This window comes from Vicugna pacos, chromosome 2 (assembly GCF_048564905.1).
Source record: "Vicugna pacos chromosome 2, VicPac4, whole genome shotgun sequence".
NCBI lineage: Eukaryota > Metazoa > Chordata > Mammalia > Artiodactyla > Camelidae > Vicugna > Vicugna pacos.
In genome coordinates, this window is record NC_132988.1 from 87,516,846 (window position 1) to 87,526,050 (window position 9,205).

At 36.6% G+C, this 9,205-nt stretch overlaps 1 protein-coding gene across 4 annotated transcripts in view; it reads right to left on the reverse strand.

Annotated features, from left to right (window-relative positions):
- Window positions 1–7,683, reverse strand: part of ATP10D (ATPase phospholipid transporting 10D (putative)) — a 94,970-nt gene extending 87,287 nt beyond the window's left edge. For all 4 annotated transcript variants that reach the window (XM_072944456.1, XM_072944443.1, XM_072944454.1 and 1 more), the window contains exon 1: window positions 7,434–7,683. The gene's annotated coding sequence lies outside the window, so the exon portion shown is untranslated. The remainder of the gene's footprint in view (window positions 1–7,433) is intronic.
- Between the last annotated feature and the right edge of the window lie 1,522 nt (window positions 7,684–9,205).

Sequence of the window (9,205 nt, forward strand, 5' to 3'; positions counted from 1 at the left end):
AGTCTTAGGTTCAGAAATCAGAAAAGAAAAAGAAGTAAAAGATATCCAAATTAGAAAAAAAAGAAGTACAATTGTCACTAATTGCAGATGACATGATAGTATATACAGAAAATTCTAATAACTCTACCAAAAAAAAACTATTAGAATAAATGCATTCAGTAAAGTTACAGGATACAAAATTAACGTACAGAAATCCATTGCATTTCTAATGCAAATCAAAACTACAATGAGGTATCACCTCACACCAGTCAGAATGGCCGTCATTCAAAAATCCACAAATGACAAATGCTGGAGAGGCTGTGGAGAAAGGGGAACCCTCCTACACTGCTGGTGGGAATGCAGTTCAGTGCAGCCACTATGGAAAACAGTGTGGAGATTTCTCAAAAGACTAGGAATAGACTTACCATATGACCCAGGAATCCCACTCCTGGGCTTGTATCCAGAAGGAAATCTACTTCAGGATGACACTTGCACCCCAATGTTCATAGCAGCACTATTTACAATAGCCAAAACATGGAAACAGCCTACATGTCCATCAACAGGTGACTGGATAAAGAAGATGTGGTATATTATACAATGGAATACTACTCAGCCATAAAAACCGACAACATAATGCCATTTGCAGCAACATGGATGCTCCTGGAGAATGTCATTCTAAGTGAAGTAAGCCAGAAAGAGAAAGAAAAATTCCATATGAGATCGCTCATATGTGGAATCTAAAAAACAAAAACAAAAACAACAAACAAACAAACAAAAACAAAGCATTAATACAGGACAGAAATAGACTCATGGACAGAGAATACAGACTTGTGGTTGCCAGGGGGGTGGAGGGTGGGAAGGGATAGACTGGGATTTCAAAATTGTAGAATAGATAAACAAGATTACACTGTATAACACAGGGAAATATACACAAAATGTTATGATAACTCAGAGAGAAAAAAATGTGACAATGAGTGTGTATATGTCCATGAATGACTGAAAAATTGTGAACACTGGAATTTGACACAACATTGTAAAATGATTATAAATCAATAAAAAATGTTAAAAAAAGAAATCTATTGCATTTCTATATGGTAATAATTAACTATCAATCACATTTACAATCACATCAAAAAGAAATATCTAGAAATAAATTTAACCAAGGAGGTGAAAGTTTCAGTACTCTGAAAACTAAGACTTTGACAAAAGAAACTGAAGTTGACACAAATAAATGGAAAGATAAACTGTGCTCATATATCAGAAGAATCAATATTGTTAAAATGCCCATACTACCCAAAGCAATCTACATATTTAATGCAATCTCTATCAATATATCCATGGCATTTTTCACAGAACTAAAACAATCTTAAAATTCACTGAAGTCACAAAAAGACCCTGACTAGCCAAAGCAATTTTAAAAAAGAAGAACAAAGCTAGAGATATGCTTCCTGACGTCAAACTATACTACAAAATATAGTAATCAAAACAGTATGGTACTGGCACAAAAACAGACAAATGACCAACGGAACAGAATAGAGGTCCTAGAAATAAATCCACATACACATGCTCAACTAATCTATGACAAAAGAGTATGAATGCACAATGGGGAAAAAGAATCTTCAATGAGTTTTAGGAAAACTGGACAGCTACATGTGAAAGAATGAAAATAGACCATTTTTTCACGTCATATACAAAACAAATCTTGAAGAATGAATGAAAGACTTGAATGTAAGACCTAAAACCAAAAATTCCTAGAAAACGTAGGCAGTACACTCTTTGACATCAGTCTTAACAATACTTTTTTTGGATCTGTCTCCTCAGATAAGGGCAACAAAAAGCAGAAATAAAAAATGGGACCACATCAAATGAAAATGCTATTGCACAGTGAAGGAAATCATGGGCAAAACGAAAAGACAACCTACTGACTGGGAGAAGACATACGCAAATGTTATGTCTGATAAGGGGTTAATATCCAAATATGTAAAGAACTCATACTAACTCAATAGCAAAAAAAAGCACCCCAATCTGATCAAAAAATGGGCAGAGAACTTGAATAGGCATTTTTCATAGAAAACATACAGATGGCACATGAAAAGATGCCCAAAATCACTAATCATCAGAGAAATGCAAATCAAAACCACAGTGAAATATTACCTCACACCTGTCAGAATGGCTATCATCAAAAAGGAATAACAATTTGGTGAGGATGTACAGAAAAGGGAACATTTGTGCACTGCTGACTGGAAGGTAAACTGGCACTGCCACTATGGAAAGCAGTATGGAGTTTTCTCAAAAATTAAAAGCAGAACTACCATATGAATCAGCAATTCCACTTCCAGGTATTTATCCAAAAAAGAAAAAGTAAAACACTAATTTGAAAAGATATATGGACCCTGATGTTCACTGAAGCATTATTTACAATAGCCAAGATTTGGAAGCAACCTAAGTGTTCCTCAATAGATGAACGGATAAAAATATGTGGTTTAGATATACAATGGAATGGTACTCAGTCATTAAAAAAATCTGGCCTTTTGTGACAAGGATGGGCCTAAACTGTATTATGCTTAGTAAAATAAGTCAAAAACAAATACGCTATGTTTTTACTATATGCAGAATCTAATAAACTAATGAACAAATATAACAAAGCAGAAACAGACTCACAGAGAACTAGTGGTTGACAGAGTGGATGGGGGAATGGATGAAACAGGTGAAGGGGATTAAGAGGTGCAAACTATCAGTTATAAAATAAATAAGTCACAGGGATACAATATACATCACAGGGAATATAGGCAATAATATTGTAATAACTTTGTATGGTGCATAATGTATAACAATTTCGAATCACTATGTTGTACACCTGAAACTAATATGAGTAAGTCAACTATACTTCAATAAAATGTATTTAAAAAATGATTTAGGCATTTTTTTAACCTGGCAAGGTAGAAATGTTAATTTTTGGCTGAAGGACATCACTGATAGGTAGAGAGAATCTTTGTAATAATGAAAACATCTGAGAATATTTGTCTATGAAAGACTAGTGAAGAAGAAAGGATAATTAAGATTTTAAACTAGAACCTTCTATGTATTATACATTATTATAGTAAGGGAAATGAGAATGTTTAAACATAGGGCTAAATAACTATAACTATAAGCACTATAAATTGAAGAAAAAGACTTCACAACAGTTTTGGATAATTTAAAACTGATTTTCACCTTCCTTCTCATAACCAAGATACTAAGATTTTAAAATTATTTATCCTACATAAAGTGTTGGAATTTTGTAAGATTGCTTTGCTAACAGAAGTGTAGTTGTATTCATATTATTCATTCTTGATGGCCTTAAATGGAATAAGAAGATTATAGCAAAATAAATTAAGGAGTATCTAATTAAGAGTTATCAGCAGGAGACCCTTGCAGACGTCATCAACAGGAAATGGAAAGGAATAAAGCTCAAATCAGACCAAAAAGGTTTGTTATTTCAGAAAACAGCTGGGGGCAGAAGAGTGAACATGAGAATGTGACTAGAGTAAGTTTTATCTTTTGATTTCCCTTATAATCCAAATGTTCTCACCAGCAAATATAATTCAGAAACAATGACACCTGACAGGGAATTACACACAGTGAGCCTGGAGGCTGTGTAAAAGGGAAGATAACACTGTCTACGTGCTCTTCTTTCTAGGACAAATTGCCTTATTAAGATAGCGACTTCTTCCCCTGATAACTAAAATATATTCACTGTAGAAATTTTAGAAACTTCAGATTAATACCATGAGAAAAACAGAAATTCTCTATAATCCCATCAGCCAAATGTAAGTACTATTAACATTTGGCTTATTCTCTGTGAATAAAGTAGTTTCTATGCATAGATCAGATTTTTTTCAAATGTATGATATCATTTTGTAACTTACTTTTTTTTCAGTTTTTAATTTTTTCCCATATCATTAGTCTTCCCAACCACCTCACACAGTTTGATTTGCTTTCCATGTTTGTTATCGTGATGTGTAAAAATACAGTAACTTACTGCTATGCTGAGTATTCTCTGATTATTAGGTTAACATACCTCTCCCCTAAACCTTAGAAAAGTCATTTTTTTCTTTGTGAATTGCCCATTTATGTCTATTTTTCATTGGAGATCATTTTTTATAGGAGTGTTAATCTCTCACTGCTTTTTATAATATCATTTGAAAAGGGTATACTAGCATATAAAGTTTAGAGTTTAGAGCTTAGAGTTTGTCTTTTAATTTTGGTTATGGTATTTCTTGGTGATATTTTTCAAAATAACATTTTTGTGATTATAAAAATAATAGCTGCTGTAGAAGATTTGGAAATATCAGGGAAAATATTAAAAAAACAAAAAGCTGTAACTACAACCTCACAATCTAATTTTTTTTGTATATGCTACATCAGTGGATGATATATCCACTGATACAAACAGGAACTTGTATACAAGTGGGAACTGAAACAGTCTTGTTAAATGTTAATTTAGAACAATTCCTGATGTATAGTAAGAACTTAATATTTATTCAATGATATATGTATTCACTTCAAAATTGTATTTCATACTTTCAAAATAATATATTAAATCTTGCTTTTTTCACTCAATACATTGCAAGGACTTTCTAAACAAGGACATTTTTTCAAAAATATTTTAGAAACTGAATTTTATCAATATAGATATATAATACATTGCTTTGCTTAAATATTTTGCTATTGGGGGCTTTAGTTTATTTCCAATGTTTTTCCGTATTGCAGACAACCTTGTAAAGAGCATATTTATAAATCTTCATGTGGAATCTGGATGATTTCCTTAGGCTATATTTCTAGACCTAAGATTATTGAGTCAAAGTCTACAAACATTTACAGGTTTTAATACACATTCCCATAGTACTACCTCCAATAGTTGTATGAATATACCCTTTAGTGAGCAGCATAAAGAAAGATTCCATTAGAGCCACACTCTTATGAAACTAGTACCATTATTACTTCTTACTGTAAGTGGTACTGGTTTTGTGAAAAGTACCATTTCTATGACTAAGATGATTTCTGAACTGAAATAAATCCAGCCACAATAGTAATGTCTATCTAAATAAAGAGGTAAATTGAGGCAAGTTCAGAGATGAGGTTATTGGGGAATAGCAGAGGAACTGCAATTCAGGACACACAAACTATAGCGAGCTACAGATGAGGCTACTGAGGGTTGGGAATAGGCTGTATTTATGGGCAGGACATGTAAAGAGGGGAGAGTTCACGGAGAGTCTGTTAAAGTAAAAATAAACGGAGACCTGCTTTGAAAATTCCCTGAGCAGATGAAACCAGTGTAGCCATACAAACAAAACTCAATTCACTCCATTTTTTGAGACCAATTCGACCTGGGTCATTTCTTCATTTCTTGTTCATTCCTCTGGAAACCACAAGCAAAACCTTTCCAAGACTGATACGAGGCAACCTCTGATCAACTCCCTAATATGTAAGAAAATTCCAATTTATCAGTCTTCTGTCAATTTAGCATTTACGGGAAATCAGTCTTTCGGTCTCTACATTTTGCTTTTCTGAAAGAACGTGCCTGAGAGACTTTCCATTCTATCCCTCTGGTTCCCTTTTACATTGAAATTCTTTCACAATAGGAAGGGAATAATGTCTTAAGAACAAACCTCTTCTATTTGATAAGGAAGGCTTCTCAGCTGCTGTAAGTACTGCGTAGGAGAGCAGAGAGCATCCAGCACATGTGTAATTGTTTTAAAGGTGATAAACAGAGTCTCCTTTTTTCAAGCACTGACAAGATATTAAATGTATCTTCACTAATGTTATGGGTTTTGAAAATCACCAAGCGATCTTGTTTGTAGCATTTTCTTTGATTTTCCTTCATTAAAAAGACTTTCAACTAGATCAGACAATAGGACCTGTGATGAAGGCTTGAATGTGTGGACATTTTTTACCTCTTAATTTTAAAAATTAATTCTAAGAAGTCCATTTATCTAACAGATGAGTCACCTCTGTTCTATTATAAATTATAATCAAATTCTGAGCATTTCCTTCATTTTACTGGCACCAAAGTAAACGACATCCTATTCCAATTCTATTTAGTCACTAAGTAACTGTATTGAATAAGTATTCAGTTCTTGCTATGCAAAGGTCAAACATTCCTGACATCCTGTTTTAGACCGCTTAGATTCTCCATCTTTTTCATATAATTTAACAAATGTTAAGTTAGCAGTTACAATGTTATTTTTTAAAACTCTCTAAAACCTTTTTGAATGTTGGATTTTTTTAAAAAAACATATACAGTATGATCCCCTTGTAATAAAACAAACTATCTCAGTGCAAATAACATGTATTTGTAATGGGGAATAGAAGAGTCCAGAAGGAGCAGACACTCCTTTTTGAGGTAAATTGGAGTGGAGGCTTACGCCTGGGCACTGAATGAGTTTACCCTGTTACAATAAGCATGTGCTATATATTGGCTCTAAACAAGCCATCAAATTTTTTTTAATGATGGTATTCTTCACAGAAATGTGACCTAGCCTAATTTAAAAACAATGCTCTCCCCTGGAGTTGCCTTTCTGACACACGAACTTTGATGGATAAGGCGTCCCCCACCCCCACCCTTTGCGGATTCATCTTTCAAGGTTGATTAGAGTCGGAGGCTTGCTCTCAAACTATGGAATTGTTTTTCTCCTTGGAAAGAACTCACGTGAAAGGAAGCAAGAAGCAGCGCTGGTGTTAATTAGATAACATTCTAAACACCTGAGTTAACATGCCCTCATGGTTAAGAACAGTTAAAATACATCATTTCTGAAGGGACGGGGGGCTCGACCCTCGACTGGAGTTTCACTAACCAACAGACGTGTCTCTGCTATATATGGTAAAGTAGAACATTATGTTTATAATGTAAGTTGAAGGGAGCCCTAAACAACAATTAAGTTCTGCAAAGTTAATGTTTGCGAGGAAGCACGCGGGCTTTTATTTTTTTCATTTTTTTTGGTAGCGCTCCGGTGAAAGATATTTCTGAGCAAGCTCCAAGAAAAATACCTTTTTCTTCCTAAGGAATTAACCCGTGGTTTATTTACTGGGTTAAAATTGTTAACCCTCAGCCTCTTTAATACCTTTGAGACAGAGCCAAAATGGCTTTAAACTGTTCGATTTCACTATGAGATCATATAGGGTTGTGTGTGCATAAATATATCTTTTCACAAACCCCAGCACTCAGAATAGATAAAATAATTCCTCTCCTGGAGTCAAGTTACTGAAATGGTCTAAGTTTCTCTCTCTCTCTCTCTTTTTAAGTTCAACAAAAGCCCTAAACTCTAGTTTTGAAGCACTTCATCCAATCTGAACACAATTATTGGGGGAGGGAAAGGAGACAGAATGAAGAAACAGAGAAAGAGGAAAAGAGGGGTGAGTAGTGAAATGGAAGGCAGGGAAACCGTCAAAGGGGTTCGCTGGTTCACCCTTACCAGTTCCTCTCTGGGCACACATCACAGCATGATGACCACGAGTCCCGAGATGCAAGAGAAGAATCAAGCACAAATTCAAAGACTGGAGGCGGGTTACGCTTCTACGCCAGCCATTTGCCTTTGAAGAAAAAAAAAATCACTTCTCAGACAGCTTCCAAACTCAGCTGCCAGAGCCGGAGCCCGAGCCAAGCCGACAACGTCCTCCTCCCTCCGTTCCTCCGCCCAAATTCCTGCCTCTCCTCCTCCTCCTCCCTCCGCGGGATGCAGAGCAGCCGGGAGCTTCCGTGAACAGCCAATCGCTCGCCGCCCCACCTTCCGTGACGTCAGCGGCACGGGGGCGGGGCCTGGCCGCCAGGGGGCTTCCCAGCTCCAGCTGTTGGACAGAGCTTCCTGTCTGCCTAGCAGCCCAAGAGCATTTACCGTTCCACCTGTGACTTTCACGTTACAGTACAGAACGCCTGCGCTTGGGGTTTGCTTCATTCTTCTTTCGCTGAAATTCTGTGGTTAACAGTTCATCCGTTTACCTAGACTTGAAACTTGCCAATTATTTCTTGGAGGGTAAAGGGATCAAATCTAAACAGTTAATGTGTTGTTGTAGACCTAGAAAAAAAAATTGAGAAAAAGACCACGATTCTGATTTGGTCTCTTTTCTCACTCCTTGACCTTCTATTCCCTCCCTCACTCAATGTAAGTTGGCTTTGTTCATACACCTGCCATGGCCTGTTAACTTAAAACTCAGATTCTTAAAAAATATTTTACTACTAAGTAAATTCCAGCCCATCTAGCCTTTCAAAACTTCTGACAGACTAAGTGCTTTGAGAAAGGGAAAGGGCATTCAGAAAGGGCAGAACCAACGGCGGCAATAATTCAGACTAAAGAGTCATAATCACTGGCTGCCAGTTGTTTTATCCCATTGAAGCAAAGATAGAGAAGGGACAAAACCCACCACAACTCTGATCTGTACGTCTTCCATTTTCTCAAGTGTTTCCTAAATATGTGGCAAGAGAAAGGAAACTAAGTGATCTTATGAATATTTCAGTAATAGTGGACAGCCCACCAGGGCACGCTCATGAAGCTGGGAGAATCGCAAACTCCCCCAGACCAGGCTGGAGAGACCAAACAAGTCTCTGCATCCACTAAGTGGGTGCCTCTCCCAGACGAGGAGAAACAGGTTCTGGGTGTGGCTTCCTGCAATGACCAGTTCTGGAAAACTCCTTCTGCAGGCAAGGGCAAATCTCTAGAGTTTAGTCAATTCTGGGAATAAACCCAGCCTAGCAGAGCAGGCTGTCATTTATGTTGTCTCTGAAATTACTGGCCCTAGTTGCCCTTTTTGCAGTCATGTGACTGTCCCTAACATGATATTTAAGATGAAACAATTTTCCCATCTGATAGCCAACCTTCCTTAAGAGACTTAAAATTTTAGATGGGCCTCCCCTGGTTTCGCAAATTAGCACTGATGCTGAGATAAATCTCAGTGGAGTGCTTTCTTGGGAGGATGCATACCAGGACAATTCAGACAGGGAGCTGGTATTTGCAGACTGTTCAGATTGCTTAAATCAGTGGTTCTAACAAGATACACACCAGAGTCAACTGAGGAGCTTGATGCCAAGGCCCCACCCAAGCCAATTAAACCGGAATCTCTGGGAGTGGAACCCTGGCAATCTCTCTCTCTCTCTCTTTTTAAAAGCTTCCCAGGTGATTCAGCTCTGCAGCAAGGATTGAGAATTACTGGCTAACATTTAACTTATTGTCTTAGAGGAAAGTCTACATTA